The sequence below is a fragment of the Pseudophryne corroboree genome, unplaced genomic scaffold, assembly GCF_028390025.1.
Source record: "Pseudophryne corroboree isolate aPseCor3 unplaced genomic scaffold, aPseCor3.hap2 scaffold_927, whole genome shotgun sequence".
In the NCBI taxonomy this organism is placed as follows: domain Eukaryota; kingdom Metazoa; phylum Chordata; class Amphibia; order Anura; family Myobatrachidae; genus Pseudophryne; species Pseudophryne corroboree.
In genome coordinates this window covers 155,934-178,315 of record NW_026970507.1, presented here as the reverse complement: position 1 = coordinate 178,315, position 22,382 = coordinate 155,934, and the positions used below count along the sequence as shown (strand labels likewise).

The window sequence follows — 22,382 nt, the reverse complement described above, 5'->3', positions numbered from 1 at the left end:
CTCTTTCTAAACTGTCTTTGGGACATGCTGTACAAAACTGCAGCTGACTATGGTGGTTTTCTGTTTTGCAAGCCCTAGTCTTCTTGCCTCCTTGTCGGTGACAAACCACCTTAGTCTGCTGTAAATACATTTTATGAGCCTCTTCCATTCCATCTTGGGATTCAGTATCACAGCTGGTTTGGGACAATGGATTCTGGAGAGAAAGAGGCAGCAAGGTTCTTCTTACAGAACAGGTTGGACAGTTTCGGCACCATCTCTTGATGTCTTCCCTCATTTCAACCCAAAATAACTTTTTCCAGATGCTTGTTTCCATCCTTTTGCACCCAGGGTGACCTGACTTGTCGTGATATTCTTCAAGCACATAACAAGCACTTTGTCTTGGAATTACAAGTTGACTGATCCTATAATGAGTATTAGGATCCACACTACATCGAACCAACTGTCCTTTCTCTTCAAACAGCCTTTCTCGCTGTCTCAACAACTTCAGGAGTTCTGGCGAGGATTCTTGCCTTTGTCGCTTGGTCAGGTATTTCCCAATCTTCAGTAAGGCTTTGAGGTGTCTTATCATCTGACTTTTATCTTGCAGGTGGTCAAAACTGGTTCCTTGAATAGGTTGCTCACAGTTTCTAGAACTGGATGCTATATTATTCATGCCTAACATTGAAGCATTCTTTCGGATAATCTGGACACTGGAGATGGGCATTTCTATCATTATTTGGCTAGCCTTATTTTTTTCATGTTCCTCTCTTACAGATAATTCTGTTATCATTCTTCCCTTTTGTTTGGCTATCCCAGGTTGAAGGCCTTGTTTCTCCTGGAGCTTGTCAGTTTGAAACTCTCCTTGGAGTGCTGCTACGAGCTCCTCACAGCAGTTCCGCAACACATTCATGCCCACTATCACTGGAGGCAATCCATCATCTTGGGCAGTGGTGATGATGAAGCCTTGCTGTGGTAGCACTGTTCGTCCGATTTGAATTTCAGCTTCCCAGTATCCTTTGCAAGGGATGCAGTGCCCATTGCTTGCAATCGGGTTTATCAATGTGGAAGTTGACGGAAACATCTGTTCCTCAGTCCAATGCTGCTCAAACTGTGTTGCTTGTATTGTGGTCACTTGTGATCCAGTGTCTAAGAGAGCGGGCATTGAGACTCCATTGATGCAAACTTGAACCACCGGGCATTGGCTAACATAACGGGTTAACCACATGAATTTGGAGTTTAAATGATCTGGCTGCTCAAATTCTCTCTTAATTTGTCCGCTTCCTTCACAGCTTTGAAAAATGGGTCGCCTTTGGGAGGCAAAGTGGCTGGAAAAAAGTGTCTCCCTGCTTCTATGTAGGTCCCATTGGGAACTGTTCAGTGGTCTCCTCTCCTGGCACCATTCCATTTCTTCATGGAGCAGTGCCTGCTGTCTCTTCAGAATCTGCAGGTCTCTGCGCATCTCTGTCACACCACGTGTCAGTTCAGCCAGCAGACTTCGTAACTCACTAGAAGAGTCAAATATGCATGTCTTTGAACATGGCACTGTCACTCCTTTTACTGTAGGTGGGTAAGTAGCTCCTTTAAAACTTGACTCCTGGGCATCAGAATTCTCTTGATACCGTGGCATCTCTGGAATAGACTCTTGTGGAACAGCCCCTGAAGTAAGACTGGAGCCTAGAACTTTAATCGCAGCCTCTTTAAAATCCAGGAATGTGCTTCCAGGCTTCTGCAATCTCAATAGTCGCAGCTGAGTTTTACAAATTCGCCCCTTGCACCTTCAGTGAACTGGTCCAATAACATTTTCTCTTTGTCATGCACTTGCTCAGGGTCTGCTTGCTGAACATCTCTGAGTGCTTCCTGCAAGCTGAGGGCATAGCCCCGTAGTGACTCTCCTGGTTGTTGCTTTCGAGCAAAGAAGTGCATTTTAAGTTCTGACACTGTCCTTGTGTCAAATGTGGTAGCAAGCCTGTTGAGGATCTGGTCCACAGTCTTCTTCTCTTCAGTAGGCCAGGAAGTAACCTCTCTAAGTGCAAGCCCTTTCAACTGTCCCATCAAGATCTCCACCTTTTGCTGCTCTTTCAGCGGGTACAGACGAAACAAAGACTGCAGTAGTATCCTCATCAGTTTATTTTTGTCAATTACCATTTTAATAATCGGGTAAAGAAAATTAAGTGGATTTTTGAAAGAAAACAATACTGTCAATATACTATTAAAACAAATTAAAATGGTAAAAGTTATTGTACTTTAAGTAAAAATAAAAGAGCAAAAATATCAATCCCAGTTTTGGATTACTTTAATTAACAAAAAAAAATGCATATAGCAGAGGATAGTTTCAATCTGCCTACCTCTGGGCTATGGACCCAGCATGCTTCCATTACAGTACTCTGCTGCACATGTAATTGCAAGAGATCCTGAAGCACTCACTCATCATGGGAAAGTACCAATGTGTTTCTTCATTGGTTGATGGAAGAAACATCTTACAAAAACTCTCCAGATTATTGACTATTTAAAGTTTTTCTTGGAAACGTTCTAGATGAATGCTTATCAGCCTTTGTCAGTATGTACTTTTGCAAAGTGTCGCTGTGGCGCAATCAGTTAGTGTGTAAGGCTATTAACCAAAAGGTTGGTGGTTCAATCCCACCCAGGGACGTAATTGACCTTGTTATCAGATTTTGGTGATCTTTAAGTAGACAAGTCAAAATTTCAAAAACCCCTCTTATGGTGTAGGGTACCTGGCCTTCTCTGATGTAATCAGAGTTAGATTTGATTCAGTGATTTTATAAAAACAGCTAGGAAGCACAATTTAGCAGTGGTTTGCAGAGAAAAAGAAATATGCTGGCAAAAAAATCCAATTGAGTGATTAAACAGCTCTTCATTTTCTGGCTTTACTTTTATGCTAACAAATTTGTTCTCTGAAAAGTGTCCACAAAGCCAAATATCTGATTAACATCTTTGTAGGGATGGTTTTTCACCTATTACTAAATTAAACTTGCTTCATTGGAAAGGCAGCAAGATGCATCCTCATTTCAATATCTACTGAAATAATACAGGTTGACACCAGGAAACATTAACGCCACTGCATCCTTGCTGCTTTCTCATGTGGAAGTCTGTTTAATGTGAAAACAAGGTGATATCTAATTAGCACACAGGTAAGGAATTAAGAAAATCTTTATTTAAGGGTGAAGATGTTTCTCACAAAATCGTTGCCCCAATGCATCATTGAAATTCAAGCTGGAAAGATGATTTTAATATATCACTTGTACATTTTGTATTGCTCTTCTGGTGACAATGTAGTTTGTTTTTGTCAATTACCATTTTAATAATAGGGTAAAGAAAATTAAGTGGATTTTTGAAAGAAAACAATACTGTCAATATACTATTAAAACAAATTAAAATGGTAAAAGTTATTGTACTTTAAGTAAAAATAAAAGCTAAAATATCAATCCCAGTTTTGGATTACTTTAATGAACAAAAAAAAATGCATATAGCAAAGGATAGTTTCAATCTGCCTACCTCTGGGTTATGGACCCAGCATGCTTCCATTACAGTACTCTGCTGCACATGTAAGTGCAAGAGATCCTGAAGCACTCACTCATCATGCGAAAGTACCAATGTGTTTCTTCATTGGTTGCTGGAAGAAACATCTTACAAAAACTCTCCAGATTATTGACTTTTTAAAGTTTTTCTAGGAAACGTTCTAGATGAATGCTTATTAGTCTTTGTCAGTATTTACTTTTTGCAAAGTGTCTCTGTGGCGCAATCGGTTAGTGTGTTCAGCTATTAATCAAAAGGTTGGTGGTTCAATCCCACCCAGGGACGTGATTGACCTTGTGATCAGATTTTGGTGATATTTAAGTAGACAAGTCAAAATTGCAAACCCCCTCTTATGGTGTAGGGTACCTGGCCTTCTCTGATGTAATCAGAGTTAGATTTGATTCAGTGAATTTATAAAAACAGCTAGGAAGCACAATTTAGCAGTGGGTTGCTGAGAAAAAGAAATATGCTGGCAAAAAAATCCAATTGAGTGATTAAACAGCTCTTCATTTTCTGGCTTTATTTTTATGCTAACAAATTTGTTCTCTGAAAAGTGTCCACAAAGCCAAGTTTCTGATTAACACCTTTGTAGGGATGGTATTTCACCTATTACTAAATTAAACTTGCTTCATTGGAAAGGCAGCAAGATGCATCCTCATTTGAATATCTACTGAAATAATACAGGTTGACACCAGGAAACATTAACGCCACTGCATCCTTGCTGCTTTCTCATGTGGAAGTCTGTTTAATGTGAAAACAAGGTGATATCTAATTAGCACACAGGTAAGGAATTAAGAAAATCTTTATTTAAGGGTGAAGATGTTACTCACAAAATCGTTGCCCCAATGCATCATTGAAATTCAAGCTGGAAAGATGATTTTAATATATCACTTGTACATTTTGTATTGCTCTTCTGGTGACAATGTAGTTTGTTTTTGTCAATTACCATTTTAATAATCGGGTAAAGAAAATTAAGTGGATTTTTGAAAGAAAACAATACTGTCAATATACTATTAAAACAAATGAAAATGGTAAAAGTTATTGTACTTTAAGTAAAAATAAAAGAGCAAAAATATCAATCCCAGTTTTGGATTACTTTAATTAACAAAAAAAAACGCATATAGCAGAGGATAGTTTCAATCTGCCTACCTCTGGGCTATGGACCCAGCATGCTTCCATTACAGTACTCTGCTGCACATGTAATTGCAAGAGATCCTGAAGTACTCACTCATCATGGGAAAGTACCAATGTGTTTCTTCATTGGTTGATGGAAGAAACATCTTACAAAAACTCTCCAGATTATTGACTATTTAAAGTTTTTCTAGGAAACGTTCTAGATGAATGCTTATTAGCCTTTGTCAGTATGTACTTTTGCAAAGTGTCGCTGTGGCGCAATCAGTTAGTGTGTACGGCTATTAACCAAAAGGTTGGTGGTTCAATCCCACCCAGGGATGTAATTGACCTTGTTATCAGATTTTGGTGATCTTTAAGTAGACAAGTCAAAATTTCAAAAACCCCTGTTATGGTGTAGGGTACCTGGCCTTCTCTGATGTAATCAGAGTTAGATTTGATTCAGTGATTTTATAAAAACAGCTAGGAAGCACAATTTAGCAGCGGTTTGCAGAGAAAAAGAAATATGCTGGCAAAAAAATCCAATTGAGTGATTAAACAGCTCTTCATTTTCTGGCTTTATTTTTATGCTAACAAATTTGTTCTCTGAAAAGTGTCCACAAAGCCAAGTATCTGATTAACATCTTTGTAGGGATGGTTTTTCACCTATTGCTAAATTAAACTTGCTTTATTGGAAAGGCAGCAAGATGCATCCTCATTTCAATATCTACGGAAATAATACAGGTTGACACCAGGAAACATTAACGCCACTGCATCCTTGCTGCTTTCTCATGTGGAAGTCTGTTTAATGTGAAAACAAGGTGATATCTAATTAGCACACAGGTAAGGAATTAAGAAAATCTTTATTTAAGGGTGAAGATGTTTCTCACAAAATCGTTGCCCCAATGCATCATTGAAATTCAAGCTGGAAAGATGTTTTTAATATATCACTTGTACATTTTGTATTGCTCTTCTGGTGACAATGTAGTTTGTTTTTGTCAATTACCATTTTAATAATAGGGTAAAGAAAATTAAGTGGATTTTTGAAAGAAAACAATACTGTCAATATACTATTAAAACAAATTAAAATGGTAAAAGTTATTGTACTTTAAGTAAAAATAAAAGAGCAAAAATATCAATCCCAGTTTTGGATTACTTTAATTAACAAAAAAAAAATGCATATAGCAGAGGATAGTTTCAATCTGCCTACCTCTGGGTTAAGGGGCCCAGCATGCTTCCATTGCAGTACTCTGCTGCACATGTAAGTGCAAGAGATTCTGAAGCACTCACTCATCATGGGAAAGTACCAATGTGTTTCTTCATTGGTTGATGGAAGAAACATCTTACAAAAACTCTCCAGATTATTGACTTTTTAAAGTTTTCTAGGAAACGTTCTAGATGAATGCTTATTAGCCTTTGTCAGTATGTACTTTTGCAAAGTGTCTCTGTGGTGCAATCGGTTAGTGTGTTTGGTTATTAACCAAAGGGTTGGTGGTTCAATCCCACCCAGGGATGTTATTGACCTTGTCATCAGATTTTGGTGATCTTTAAGTAGACAAGTCAAAATTTCAAACCCCCTCTTATGGTGTAGGGTACCTGGCCTACTCTGATGTAATCAGAGTTAGATTTGATTAAGTGATTTTATCAAAAAACAGCTAGGAAGCACAATTTAGCAGTGGTTTGCAGAGAAAATGAAATATGCTGGCAGAAAAATCCAATTGAGTGATTAAACAGCTCTTCATTTTCTGGCTTTATTTTTATGCTAACTAATTTATTCTCTGAAAAGTGTCCACAAAGCCAAGTATCGGATTAACATCTTTGTAGGGATGGTTTTTCACCTATTACTAAATTAAACTTGCTTCATTGGAAAGGCAGCAAGATGCATCCTCATTTCAATATCTACTGAAATAATACAGGTTGACACCAGGAAACATTAACGCCACTGCATCCTTGCTGCTTTCTCATGTGGAAGTCTGTTTAATGTGAAAACAAGGTGATATCTAATTAGCACACAGGTAAGGAATTAAGAAAATCTTTATTTAAGGGTAAGATGTTTCTCACAAAATCGTTGCCCCAATGCATCATTGAAATTCAAGCTGGAAAGATGATTTTAATATATCACTTGTACATTTTGTATTGCTCTTCTGGTGACAATGTAGTTTGTTTTTGTCAATTACCATTTTAATAATCGGGTAAAGAAAATTAAGTGGATTTTTGAAAGAAAACAATACTGTCTATATACTATTAAAACAAATTAAAAAGGTAAAAGTTATTGTACTTTAAGTAAAATAAAAAGAGCAAAAATATCAATCCCAGTTTTGGATTACTTTAATTAACAAAAAAAAAATGCATATAGCAGAGGATAATTTCAATCTGCCTACCTCTGGGTTATGGACCCAGCATGCTTCCATTACAGTACTCTGCTGCACATGTAAGTGCAAGAGATCCTGAAGCACTCACTCATCATGGGAAAGTACCAATGTGTTTCTTCATTGGTTGATGGAAGAAACATCTTACAAAAACTCTCCAGATTATTGACTATTTAAAGTTTTTCTAGGAAACGTTCTAGATGAATGCTTATTAGCCTTTGTCAGTATGTACTTTCACAAAGTGTCGCTGTAGCGCAATCAGTTAGTGTGTACGGCTATTAACCAAAAAGTTGGTGGTTCAATCCCACCCAGGGACGTAATTGACCTTGTGATCAGATTTTGGTGATATTTAAGTAGACAAGTCAAAATTTCAAACCCTCTCTTATGGTGTAGGGTACCTGGCCTACTCTGATGTAATCAGTTAGATTTGATTAAGTGATTTTATAAAAAAAACAGCTAGGAAGCACAATTTAGCAGTGGGTTGCAGAGAAAAAGAAATATGCTGGCAGAAAAATCCAATTGAGTGATTAAACAGCTCTTCATTTTCTGGCTTTATTTTTATGCTAACAAATTTGTTCTCTGAAAAGAGTCCACAAAGCCAAGTATCTGATTAACACCTTTGTAGGGATGGTTTTTCACCTATTACTAAATTAAACATGCTTCATTGGAAAGGCAGCAAGATGCATCCTCATTTCAATATCTACTGAAATAATACAGGTTGACACCAGGAAACATTAACGCCACTGCATCCTTGCTGCTTTCTCATGTGGAAGTCTGTTTAATGTGAAAACAAGGTGATATCTAATTAGCACACAGGTAAGGAATTAAGAAAATCTTTATTTAAGGGTGAAGAGGTTTCTCACAAAATCGTTGCCCCAATGCATCATTGAAATTCAAGCTGGAAAGATGATTTTAATATATCACTTGTACATTTTGTATTGCTCTTCTGGTGACAATGTAGTTTGTTTTTGTCAATTACCATTTGAATAATAGGGTAAAGAAAATTAAGTGGATTTTTGAAAGAAAACAATACTGTCAATATACTATTAAAACAAATTAAAATAATAAAAGTTATTGTACTTTAAGTAAAAATAAAAGAGCAAAAATATCAATCCCAGTTTTGGATTACTTTAATTAACAAAAAAAAAATGCATATAGCAGAGGATAGTTTCAATCTGCCTACCTCTGGGTTATGGGCCCAGCATGCTTCCATTGCAGTACTCTGCTGCACATGTAAGTGCAAGAGATCCTGAAGCACTCACTCATCATGGGAAAGTACCAATGTGTTTCTTCATTGGTTGATGGAAGAAACATCTTACAAAAACTCTCCAGATTATTGACTTTTTAAAGTTTTTCTAGGAAACGTTCTAGATGAATGCTTATTAGCCTTTGTCAGTATATGCTTTTGCAATGTGTCTCTGTGGCGCAATCAGTTAGCGTGTTCGGTTATTAACCAAAAGGTTGGTGGTTCAATCCTACCCAGGGACGTAATTTACCTTGTTATCAGATTTTGGTGATCTTTAAGTAGACATGTCAAAATTTCAAACCCCCTCTTATGGTGTAGGGTACCTGGCCTTCTCTGATGTAATCAGAGTTAGATTTGATTAAGTGATTTTATAAAAGAACAGCTAGGAAGCACAACTTAGCAGTGGGTTGCAGAGAAAAAGAAATACGCTTGCAGAAAAATCCAATTGAGTGATTAAACAGCTCTTCATTTTCTGGCTTTATTTTTATGCTAACAAATTTGTTCTCTGAAAAGTGTCCACAAAGCCAAGTATCTGATTAACACCTTTGTAGGGATGGTTTTTCACCTATTACTAAATTAAACTTGCTTCATTGGAAAGGCAGCAAGTGATGTCATCCAAGCAGTGGGTCAAAGTTGGCTTCATCCCTCGTCTGCTTATGAAAAGAGAAAAGGGATATGCAGGGCATGGCGGCCTTTTGCGACGCTTGGATGACCCCTAGTTCGCAATAAACACCCCCACCCTCCTTCGGTGTGGGGCTCATGTTGGCCAATGCCCCAGCATTCAAGCTGATTTCTTGCAGCAGCTGGGTACTGTAACAGCTCCAGAGCTGCTCTGTAAGGCAAGTAAAAGGGTGTGGGCCCTGCAGCACTACCTGTAGTTTGCATTGTGCATTGGAAGGCACAAAGTAAGCAGACGGGAGGAGAAGTCAGGATAGTGCACAAGGTTATAGAAGGGATGGGCTCAAGAAAAGAGAAGTGGAAACAGACAGCATACTAGGCTGGAGAGAGACCTGAGACAAAGAGATCTGAATTATACGAGAGCCGTCCAGGGGAAACACAAATTATGCAGTCAAGTTTCCCACATTTGGGGAAATCGCAAGGGGCAGCACACCCAGAGTGCAATGGGTGAGCCTTGCCCTGGGAGAAGCACCTTCATGATCATAGTATCTCACCTGGCAGGTTAGTAGGAGTTGGGCTAGAGCTGGGGAGGGTCGCTGCTCGGGCACTACCTTTCAAGTGAAGGAGATCCAACTGAGGCAGCACAAGGGAACTCTCAAAAGAAGAACAAGGCTAGAGGAAGATCTGAGACAAAGAAATCTGACTTTTACCAGAGCTGACCAGAGGAAAGCACAAACACAGTCCACCACTACCACAAATAATGCAGTCGAGTTTCCCACATTTGGGGAAATCACAGGGGTCAGCATACCCAGAATGCAATGAATGAACCTCACCCTGGGAGAACAATCTTCATGACAATAGTATCTCCTATGCAAAATAAGTATGATTTGGGATAGATGATACTGGATGTGTACACAACCGCCCACACACCAACCTTGTGTGGACAGAAGTATACACTCTCCGGCGCCAGTACCCGCTGGATCAAGGAGATTTTAGACAATGGCGGAGACTGCTGCTCCTGATACAGGGATAATTGCAATCCCTATATTGAACAAAAAAACACAAAAACTACCCACACAGGTGTGACCCTCTGTAGGAAATCAGTAGCGCTGTCCCCACCATTTATCGGAGATAATCAATAAATAATTAAAAAATGGCTAATTACTATTAAATTTTAAAACATATAAATCATATTTTATTAACATATATTGCTGCAGCAAAATTGACATACATAAAAATGCATATTGTGTATAGTGGATGCCTTTAATGTAAATGCTCCACATACACAAATGTATATACTTAATTACGTTTATTCTCTGAGGCTTGGATTTTAATAAGCTGACTTCAAAATGTCCACATAGATTAATGATAGACCAATGAGCTCGGCATTTACGGACACTGCTTGCATGAGTATGTCCTTAATTAATTAATGTCCCGAAAAAGATGTGTGCACACATATATCACTTTGAATGGATAGTTACCATGGGCGATAAGTTTTTCATTCACCTCTTTAGAACAGTCTGTTTAGGACCGTCCCAATTGGAAAGACTCCCTCTGCTGGTGCTTGTCCATTTACTGCAGAATATCTGGAGACAATATCCACGGGAATCCGTCCACAGTGCTCCGGCTCCCTCTGCTGGTGGCTAACCGCAATTGCAGGTGGACTGGCTGTTTTGTCGTAGCCAGAAGCCGGTGATCGTGTAAAACAAGCAGGAGGTGATAGTCACTGCCAGTAGGTCCTTCGAAAATGCGTTTCTCCGCCTTCCCAGTGCGTTCAGCGGCTTCCTCAGTTCGAATGACCATCATCCCAATGAACACTTTATATAGCCCCACTTATTTGAAATTCCCGCGGCCATTCGCGCATGCGCACTCAAACGTGCGTTCCAAGCCTCAGTCTCATTACAAACTTTAAATAGACTCCAGCGGCCATTTTAGCTGGTTAAAACACACGATCCAAGCCTCATTATCACACCCGGAAGTTGCATCCATCGTTCTTATTAACAATATCAGAATCAAGCCTCGTTTTAAAACATAATTATCTACAACTTCATATTCAATTATACTGAACTCTAATGCAATTTGCTCAACAAGATTACGTCACTTAGTTTAATCATAATTAATTTATCATGATTACAAGTAATCCATGTCTTATTTGACAACATCAGTACAAATATGACCGTATTTAAGAACAATATTAATACTAGTCAACACATCCTATTTTATTAGCACAGGTGATAAATATATTAAATATACTGCTCAACAGTATCATTACTCGGAAATAAAAGGGGACTAATTTTGATTATAATTTGTACTTTATAATTTATAATTTAGATCCCCACACGCCATCTTGTGGTTCAAATACATAATTACACCCCTTCGTATTGTTATACATAATCCTGTTATCTCCATCTCCTTAATCCAGCATCATAAGGAACCATATCCTATCCCACCCCCCCATATATTATATGTCAAGAATGATATTTATAAAAATCAAATATTTATATTATAAATATTAAACATTTGAACTTAGATTTTATTTAACTCAACCGTATCATTCAGACCCTGCGGGATCAAGGTTTTTAGGCTAAAGATCCAGAAAGCCTCTTTCTTACATAACCTTTTATACCTATCACCTCCTCTACTGGTTACCGCCACTTGTTCAATTGCCATGATTTGTAGATTATCACTTTTCCCTCCATTGCATTCCAAAATATGGCGGTATAGGTAGGTGTTTCCTACTTTTTTATCTATCTGTCTTTTATGCTCCATGAACCTAACGTGAAGTGCCCGAGTGGTGCGCCCCACGTACTGTGCTCCACAACCACACTGTAAGACGTAGATAACATACATGGATCTACAATTCAGAAAACTTTTTATATTGAATTTCTCTCCCGATACAGATGAGACAAATTGTGTGGTTTTCTTTTTTGTGTGTTTGCATGTTGTACAGTTTAGTCTACCACACTTATGGAACCCTAATGGCGGTTTGGGTATCCATGTATCTATTTGTCCCCCTTGGGCATCTGGAGCCATGGATTTTTCCCCAGGTCTCCTAAAAAAACTTGGAGCTAGTGCGGACTTCAGACTATCTGACTTCCGAAATATTACCTGTTCACTAAGGACTACATTGGAGTTCAACATCTCATCCAACTTGAGAATAGAAAAGTTCTTCTTAATTATCCTCTTGATCTTGTATGCACTAGTATTATACTTAGTTACAAACATTGTTGTCCTATCCGTCATTTTGTTATTTTTCTTTCTAGTATTTTTGCTGGTGGTATCCAATAAATGGTCTCTTTCCATATTTTCCACCTCCTTCCAAGCCTGGTCAAGAACAGATATTGGATACCCCTGCGTAAGAAACGCCCCATAGAGAGATTCCATTTGTTCTCTTGCTCCTTCTTTGGTGGAACAATTCCTTTTTATCCGAAGGAACTGGCCCTTCGGTATATTATCCTTCCATCGTTGTAAATGACTACTTTTGTAATGTAAATATCGGTTTTGATCTACCTCCTTAACAAAAGTATTTGTTATAATGATGTCATTTTCGATCTTAAGTGCTATATCCAAAAAAGTGACCTGTGTGGGGTGGCAGTACCCCGTAAACTTCAAACCATAATTATTGCAATTCAAACTGGCAACAAATTCTTCTGCTGATTCAGTGCTCCCCTCCCAAATGAAAAATAAATCATCAATGAAACGGCCATAAAGAACCAGGCTCGCCCCGAGATCACTGGTCCACACATGTTGTTCCTCGAACCGCCCCATAAACAGGTTGGCGAAACTCGGAGCGAACCTGGTTCCCATGGCCGTCCCCCTAGTCTGTAAATAATATCGTTTATCAAAAATAAAATAATTATGTTCGAGTATAAATCTAATACTCTCCAAAATCAACCACCGCAATTCTTCCCCTATATTAGGGTCTCTTAACAGATAAAATGCCACTGCCTCAATCCCCAACTGGTGCTCAATGTTAGAATATAATGATTCTACATCACATGTGATAAAACAATAAGTTGACTGCCATTTAATATTTTTAATTAAATTTAAAAAATGTGTAGTGTCCTTAATGTGTGATTTTAATTTGACAACATAACCCTGTAAAAAACTGTCTATAAAAAAAGATAAATTGCTGGTCAATGAATCTACCCCCGCAATAATGGGTCTTCCCGGGGGGTTAATTAAAGTTTTATGTACTTTTGGAAGACAATAATACGTGGGAATTACCGGATTATCAGAAAACAAAAAACATTGAGTTTCTCTGGATATAGCACCTAAATCCACTGCCCTATTTAGCAAGATTTTTAATTCCTTTTGAAACTGTGCGGTGGGATTGTGGGTCAGTCTTGAATACAGGTGGACGTTGTTTAATTGTCTATTGGCCTCCGCCAAGTACATCACTGTATCCATTACCACAATCCCACCGCCTTTATCAGCTTGTTTAATAGTCAAGGAGGGATCCCCCCTCAAGATTTTTAGTGCTGATCGTTCCTTAGTACTCAAATTATCCTTTAACGATTGTTTCTCTGATTTTTGGCACATCTCCCTAAATTGTTCTAATGTTGACTTATAGAAGCTCTCAATATAGGGCCCTCTATAAGTCAGCGGGTAAAACTCAGACTTATTTTTAAATCTGTTTGTCCCATTACCATCAAATATTTTAGTATAGTCCTCCTTATTCGACTCATTCGTTGATTCATCTGCCAAGGATTCTAATATATCAACCATTAATTGGTCATCCTGATCCAATATAATGGGATTACCTTCAATACCTTTTTTCTTCATATTTTTCATCGCGAAATATCGCTTTCTACTTAGCGTTCTGATATATCTATTAAGATCAACGAATAGATCGAATAAGTTGGGTTTTTGGGCGGGAGCAAAGTTTAAGCCCTTTTCAAGCAATCTCAGTTGATCTGGACCCAACTTTTTTGAGGACAAATTAAAAACCCCTTTTCCCTTCACTTTAATTTCATGTTTTTTACTTGACCTACTCTTTCTTCCTCTCTTTCCTCTGGCTCTTGTTCTCTTTGCCTTTTTCCGGACCACCCTGTTCCTTCGTACTTTCTTTGTGGACGGTTTTGGAATCTGTGGCTGTCCTCCAAAAAATTATTTGTGCCACCATGGGTGTTCGACTGTTGCCTATTCTTCCCTCCCATATCTACCCAATCATCCCTTCCAGAGTCTCTTCTACTCCACTTGGAATATGGGGCTGGGGATTTGACACTATTTTGTTGGAATAAATTATCATGCCTATTCCTATAGGTATTTGGTTCCCAATTCCCCTCATCCTGATTCCTAAAACTCCTGGAATCTCTCCGATCAATTGGGGTTCTTGGTCCCCTGTAATGACCTAATCTATGTTCAAGATTTTGTCTGGGTCCTAATTCCCTTTTAGAGGGTTTTTGGTCATAGATGTTGTCCCTCCTTCTATTGTAAGTGTGAACCTCTCCCTTTTGATAGTCTAATTTATCCCGATTTAGTTTGTTGTTTTTTCTGAAGACTAAGGTTTTTTCAAAATCCTCCACCTTACGATTTACTCTCAGATCTCTTTCATTGAATCCTTTGTCTTCAGAAAAAGATTTCAACAAATCCTGGGTCTTTTCAATTTCCTTCTGTATCACACTAACTTTGTCTTCCCTAAATCTGACAAGCAATTTCATAAGGTTTATGGAACAATTATCTAGTAATTTATTCCATTCCTCTGAAAACTGCTTGTCCTCTTTAAACGTAGAGGTCTTTAAAATCCTCAATCCCCTGGGTATCAAACCTTGATCTAAATATTTCTGTAAGGACACCTGGTCCCACCAGTGCCTTGTTTCCTCTATACATAGATTTTCTAGTCTATTGAATAAACCATGCATATCCTCCAAATTCTCATCCCTCTCCATAATTTGTATATCTTCCCCCCCTCTTAAATACACATTGCGTCTTTCCAATCGTTCAGCTATGCACTTAAGCGCTGCCATATCAATGGTTCCCCAAGTTACCTGCTGCCCGAGATGCAATTACCTAAGACAATCAAATCAAAGAATAAATGATACTGGATGTGTACACAACCGCCCACACACCAACCTTGTGTGGACAGAAGTATACACTCTCCGGCGCCAGTACCCGCTGGATCAAGGAGATTTTAGACAATGGCGGAGACTGCTGCTCCTGATACAGGGATAATTGCAATCCCTATATTGAACAAAAAAACACAAAAACTACCCACACAGGTGTGACCCTCTGTAGGAAATCAGTAGCGCTGTCCCCACCATTTATCGGAGATAATCAATAAATAATTAAAAAATGGCTAATTACTATTAAATTTTAAAACATATAAATCATATTTTATTAACATATATTGCTGCAGCAAAATTGACATACATAAAAATGCATATTGTGTATAGTGGATGCCTTTAATGTAAATGCTCCACATACACAAATGTATATACTTAATTACGTTTATTCTCTGAGGCTTGGATTTTAATAAGCTGACTTCAAAATGTCCACATAGATTAATGATAGACCAATGAGCTCGGCATTTACGGACACTGCTTGCATGAGTATGTCCTTAATTAATTAATGTCCCGAAAAAGATGTGTGCACACATATATCACTTTGAATGGATAGTTACCATGGGCGATAAGTTTTTCATTCACCTCTTTAGAACAGTCTGTTTAGGACCGTCCCAATTGGAAAGACTCCCTCTGCTGGTGCTTGTCCATTTACTGCAGAATATCTGGAGACAATATCCACGGGAATCCGTCCACAGTGCTCCGGCTCCCTCTGCTGGTGGCTAACCGCAATTGCAGGTGGACTGGCTGTTTTGTCGTAGCCAGAAGCCGGTGATCGTGTAAAACAAGCAGGAGGTGATAGTCACTGCCAGTAGGTCCTTCGAAAACGCGTTTCTCCGCCTTCCCAGTGCGTTCAGCGGCTTCCTCAGTTCGAATGACCATCATCCCAATGAACACTTTATATAGCCCCACTTATTTGAAATTCCCGCGGCCATTCGCGCATGCGCACTCAAATGTGCGTTCCAAGCCTCAGTCTCATTACAAACTTTAAATAGACTCCAGCGGCCATTTTAGCTGGTTAAAACACACGATCCAAGCCTCATTATCACACCCGGAAGTTGCATCCATCGTTCTTATTAACAATATCAGAATCAAGCCTCGTTTTAAAACATAATTATCTACAACTTCATATTCAATTATACTGAACTCTAATGCAATTTGGTCAACAAGATTACGTCACTTAGTTTAATCATAATTAATTTATCATGATTACAAGTAATCCATGTCTTATTTGACAACATCAGTACAAATATGACCGTATTTAAGAACAATATTAATACTAGTCAACACATCCTATTTTATTAGCACAGGTGATAAATATATTAAATATACTGCTCAACAGTATCATTACTCGGAAATAAAAGGGGACTAATTTTGATTATAATTTGTACTTTATAATTTATAATTTAGATCCCCACACGCCATCTTGTGGTTCAAATACATAATTACACCCCTTCGTATTGTTATACATAATCCTGTTATCTCCATCTCCTTAATCCAGCATCATAAGGAACCATATCCTATCCCACCCCCCCATATATTATATGTCAAGAATGATATTTATAAAAATCAAATATTTATATTATAAATATTAAACATTTGAACTTAGATTTTATTTAACTCAACCGTATCATTCAGACCCTGCGGGATCAAGGTTTTTAGGCTAAAGATCCAGAAAGCCTCTTTCTTGCATAACCTTTTATACCTATCACCTCCTCTACTGGTTACCGCCACTTGTTCAATTGCCATGATTTGTAGATTATCACTTTTCCCTCCATTGCATTCCAAAATATGGCGGTATAGGTAGGTGTTTCCTACTTTTTTATCTATCTGTCTTTTATGCTCCATGAACCTAACGTGAAGTGCCCGAGTGGTGCGCCCCACGTACTGTGCTCCACAACCACACTGTAAGACGTAGATAACATACATGGATCTACAATTCAGAAAACTTTTTATATTGAATTTCTCTCCCGATACAGATGAGACAAATTGTGTGGTTTTCTTTTTTGTGTGTTTGCATGTTGTACAGTTTAGTCTACCACACTTATGGAACCCTAATGGCGGTTTGGGTATCCATGTATCTATTTGTCCCCCTTGGGCATCTGGAGCCATGGATTTTTCCCCAGGTCTCCTAAAAAAACTTGGAGCTAGTGCGGACTTCAGACTATCTGACTTCCGAAATATTACCTGTTCACTAAGGACTACATTGGAGTTCAACATCTCATCCAACTTGAGAATAGAAAAGTTCTTCTTAATTATCCTCTTGATCTTGTATGCACTAGTATTATACTTAGTTACAAACATTGTTGTCCTATCCGTCATTTTGTTATTTTTCTTTCTAGTATTTTTGCTGGTGGTATCCAATAAATGGTCTCTTTCCATATTTTCCACCTCCTTCCAAGCCTGGTCAAGAACAGATATTGGATACCCCTGCGTAAGAAACGCCCCATAGAGAGATTCCATTTGTTCTCTTGCTCCTTCTTTGGTGGAACAATTCCTTTTTATCCGAAGGAACTGGCCCTTCAGTATATTATCCTTCCATCGTTGTAAATGACTACTTTTGTAATGTAAATATCGGTTTTGATCTACCTCCTTAACAAAAGTATTTGTTATAATGATGTCATTTTCGATCTTAATGTAATTATGTATTTGAACCACAAGATGGCGTGTGGGGATCTAAATTATAAATTATAAAGTACAAATTATAATCAAAATTAGTCCCCTTTTATTTCCGAGTAATGATACTGTTGAGCAGTATATTTAATATATTTATCACCTGTGCTAATAAAATAGGATGTGTTGACTAGTATTAATATTGTTCTTAAATACGGTCATATTTGTACTGATGTTGTCAAATAAGACATGGATTACTTGTAATCATGATAAATTAATTATGATTAAACTAAGTGACGTAATCTTGTTGAGCAAATTGCATTAGAGTTCAGTATAATTGAATATGAAGTTGTAGATAATTATGTTTTAAAACGAGGCTTGATTCTGATATTGTTAATAAGAACGATGGATGCAACTTCCGGGTGTGATAATGAGGCTTGGATCGTGTGTTTTAACCAGCTAAAATGGCCGCTGGAGTCTATTTAAAGTTTGTAATGAGACTGAGGCTTGGAACGCACGTTTGAGTGCGCATGCGCGAATGGCCGCGGGAATTTCAAATAAGTGGGGCTATATAAAGTGTTCATTGGGATGATGGTCATTCGAACTGAGGAAGCCGCTGAACGCACTGGGAAGGCGGAGAAACGCGTTTTCGAAGGACCTACTGGCAGTGACTATCACCTCCTGCTTGTTTTACACGATCACCGGCTTCTGGCTACGACAAAACAGCCAGTCCACCTGCAATTGCGGTTAGCCACCAGCAGAGGGAGCCGGAGCACTGTGGACGGATTCCCGTGGATATTGTCTCCAGATATTCTGCAGTAAATGGACAAGCACCAGCAGAGGGAGTCTTTCCAATTGGGACGGTCCTAAACAGACTGTTCTAAAGAGGTGAATGAAAAACTTATCGCCCATGGTAACTATCCATTCAAAGTGATATATGTGTGCACACATCTTTTTCGGGACATTAATTAATTAAGGACATACTCATGCAAGCAGTGTCCGTAAATGCCGAGCTCATTGGTCTATCATTAATCTATGTGGACATTTTGAAGTCAGCTTATTAAAATCCAAGCCTCAGAGAATAAACGTAATTAAGTATATACATTTGTGTATGTGGAGCATTTACATTAAAGGCATCCACTATACACAATATGCATTTTTATGTATGTCAATTTTGCTGCAGCAATATATGTTAATAAAATATGATTTATATGTTTTAAAATTTAATAGTAATTAGCCATTTTTTAATTATTTATTGATTATCTCCGATAAATGGTGGGGACAGCGCTACTGATTTCCTACAGAGGGTCACACCTGTGTGGGTAGTTTTTGTGTTTTTTTGATTTGGGATAGGGCTGGGGAGGGCCACTGCTCAGGCACATCTCTGTCAAGTAAAGGAGATTCAACTGAGGCAGCACAAGGGAACTCTCATCTGGGGACAACAACTGCAGGGAGAACACATATTTTCAGATGAACATGGGGTGGCAGAAGGCTGCCTAATACTGAAGCACCCCCAAACAACAAACCAAATGCAACAACTAGTGCAAGCATTCCTGGGGGATGGCCTGCAGCAGATGGATTTGAATATGGTGATGTCATCCAAGCAGTGGGTCAAAGTTGGCTTCAACCCTCGTCTGCATATGAAAAGAGAAAAGGAGCGTGCAGGGCATGGAGGCCTTTTGTGGTGCTTGGATGACCCCTAGTTCGCATTAAGCACCCCCACCCTCCTTCGGTGTGGGGCTCATGTTGGCCATTCCCCAGCCCCTGAAGCATTCAAGCTGATTTCTTGCAGCAGCTGGGCACTGTAACAGCTCCAGAGCTGCTCTGTAAAGCAAGTAAAAGGGTGTGGGCCCTGCAGCACTACCCGTAGTTTGCATTGTGCATTGGGAGGCATAAAGTAAGCAGACGGGAGGAGAAGTCAGGATAGTGCACAAGGGTATAGAAGGGAGGGGCTCAAGAAAAAAGAAGTAGAACCAGACAGCAAACTAGGCTGGAGAGAGACCTGAGACAAAGAGATCTGAATTACATGAGAGCCGACCAGGGAAAACTCAAATTATGCAGTCAAGTTTCCCACATTTGGGGAAATCGCAGGGGCAGCACACCCAGAGTGCAATGGGTGAGCCTTGCCCTGGGAGAAGCAACTTCATGATCATAGTATCTCACCTGGCAACTAAGTAGGAGTTGGGCTAGAGCTGGGGAGGGTCGCTGCTCGGGCACCCCCCTGTCAAGTGAAGGAGATCCAACTGAGGCAGCACAAGGGAACTCTCGAAAGAAGAACAAGGCTAGAGGAAGATCTGAGACAAAGAAATCTGACTTTTACCAGAGCTGACCAGAGGAAAGCACAAACACAGTCCCCCACTACCACAAATAATGCAGTCGAGTTTCCCACATTTGGGGAAATCACAGGGGTCAGCATACCCAGAATGCAATGAATGAACCTAACCCTGGGAGAACAATCTTCATGACCATGGTATCTCCTATGCAAAATAAGTATGATTTGGGATAGGGCTGGGGAGGGCCGTTGCTCAGGCACATCTCTGTCAAGTAAGTTGCATTTGATTTGTTGTTTGGGGGTGCTTCAGTATTAGGCAGCCTTCTGCCCTACCATGTTCATCTGAAAATATGTGTTCTCCCTGCAGTTGTTGTCCCCAGATGAGAGTTCCCTTGTGCTGCCTCAGTTGAATCTCCTTTTGGAGAAGACCTCAATAAGATTGTAGCTGATCTGGCTACTGCTAAAACAGCTTGCCTACCTAGTATGACTCCTACCACGCAGAAGGCTAAAAGTACTTTTCTTGGCCCTTTCATCCTCCAGGTAAAGCGTACCCAAGGTCAGGCATACCCAAAGCAAGCTCATGTTTCCAGACCTGCCAAGCCCAGACTGAAGCAATCCTGGGCTGCCCATCAGCCTGCTTCCAAAACGGACAAGCCTGCCGCATGACGGTGCAGGCCTCCCTCTGGGGGATCCCAGGGTGGGGGGCCCGACTTCTAGGTTTGGCAAAGAAAGGTATAATTCTAAGCTAGAGAATTCTGTTTGGAGCTCACCTTGTACTTTGTGAAGAAATAATCAGCATTGTGGCTGAGCAGATACATGTAGTGTGTGGCTGCAAACTGCATGGATCTGCTGCGTTGTAATGCTGATTCTTTTTTTTTGCAAAGTACCAATAGCTTCATATAATGTTCACAATTTTTATGCAGGATCAAATAGCTCAATAGGTAGGGTGTTTGATTAGAATTCAACAGGTTATAGGTTTGAATCCTGGGTATGGTAGTTTGAGATGTGTTATTTAATAAAGTATGTTGTTCTGACTGCCGGCATCCTATCACCTGGGATATCATACTAAATAAATGGAGTTGATCAAATTTTTTTTTTTTTTAACTAGGGACAATTTCCAGATACTTCTCTTTATAACTGAGATTGCCCCCTGGAACTTCACATCAGTTGACAACTATGCATGAGTGGGCAGTGCTTGCCCTGGATCTGTCCACCCATTTATGTGCCGCCATAAAATAAAGCATGACTAACAGTTATCCTGGGCGTACACTACACAATTATCTGTCAGGCTATCTATCCAGTCTGGATGGATGGAATGAAAATCTGGTAATGTATAGGAGCAAATGTCAATTAACCATTTGCTCCCAAACACTAGAAAAGTGGTCAAAAATGGTCATTACACAAATTGGTTAAACCCAAAATTTAACCAATTTGTTTAGGGGACCATTTTTGTCCATTTTTTAGTGTTTGAGAGTAAATCGTTGATGGTCATTTGCTCACATAGATAACCGGATTTCTATTCCAACCAGCCAGTGTTGGAGAGATGGTCTGCCAGATTACATAATGCATACCAGAGCCATAACTAGACTTTTTGGTGCCCTGTGACAGAGAATTATATGCCCTCCCCCCCATTTTTGCAATATGGACAAAAGGCGCATGCCTTGTGGGGAAGGGGCATAACAAGATTGATCTCAGAGAAAGCACATGAGATATGAAGATATATCTAGTATACTTGACACTCAATGGTTTGTGGTATTGCAGGGGTGCCCTCCTTAAATGCATATACAGTCACACATGGCATGTTTGTGTAAATGGCATATCAGCAGTCAGCACTAACTGGTGACATGCCATTTGTACAAGTAAGCCATGTGTGACTAATATATAAACATACTTTATTAAATAACACCTCAAACTATCATACCCAGGATTCAAACCTATAACCTGTTAAATTCTAATCAAACACCCTACCCATTGAGCTACTTGATCCTGCATCTATTCTAACCTCCAAAAACAGATTCAGTTGCATTTTCCAGCGTGTTTTGTTTGCGCCTTTGCAAATGTCTTACATCGACAAACTTATTTAGTACTATTTTGCAAATAGGGTTACATTGTCGCAACATTGTGTTCCCTAATTGCTTGATTTTTTAAATGCAAAAATTGATAAAGACACCTGATAATTGCTCTGTGGAGTCTTCTTTTGTGTCTACTTCTTATCTACATTTAATTCCCTACCTATAATCAAGGCATTTTTAAATGCTGGGTGCTGCCAGGACGTGAGGCCTACCTAGTCTTTAGATCTGAATTTGAATGTACTTGTGAACTAACTTAATTTCCTACTTCTAAACTCATTCCTAAATTCACTACTTACATTAATCCTGTAGTTGGGCATTTTGAGCCTTCAATTGTGGGCATTGTTTTGTGTCCAGACCAGCAGCTGGTGGTGTGCATTTGCTGGAAAGGCATCGAAGACCTCCGATATGCTGCATCTCCTGATGTGTGTCTGCCTCAAGTGGCAGTCAGCAAATGCATGCTAGACACCCCATTCCAAGCTGATTGTGACATCACGGAACATGCATCAT

At 39.2% G+C, this 22,382-nt stretch overlaps 4 non-coding genes across 4 annotated transcripts; all 4 read right to left on the bottom strand.

Annotated features, from left to right (window-relative positions):
• Positions 1-9,261: 9,261 nt before the first annotated feature.
• LOC135047324 (U1 spliceosomal RNA) lies at positions 9,262-9,425 on the bottom strand. The gene has a single exon (XR_010239384.1). It is a non-coding gene; the product is annotated as a U1 spliceosomal RNA (small nuclear RNA).
• A 151-nt stretch (positions 9,426-9,576) lies between these two features.
• Positions 9,577-9,740, bottom strand: LOC135047417 (U1 spliceosomal RNA). The gene has a single exon (XR_010239465.1). It is a non-coding gene; the product is annotated as a U1 spliceosomal RNA (small nuclear RNA).
• Positions 9,741-19,546: 9,806 nt separating this feature from the next.
• On the bottom strand, positions 19,547-19,709 carry LOC135047359 (U1 spliceosomal RNA). Its single transcript, XR_010239411.1, has one exon. It is a non-coding gene; the product is annotated as a U1 spliceosomal RNA (small nuclear RNA).
• Positions 19,710-19,861: 152 nt separating this feature from the next.
• LOC135047406 (U1 spliceosomal RNA) lies at positions 19,862-20,025 on the bottom strand. Its single transcript, XR_010239454.1, has one exon. It is a non-coding gene; the product is annotated as a U1 spliceosomal RNA (small nuclear RNA).
• Between the last annotated feature and the right edge of the window lie 2,357 nt (positions 20,026-22,382).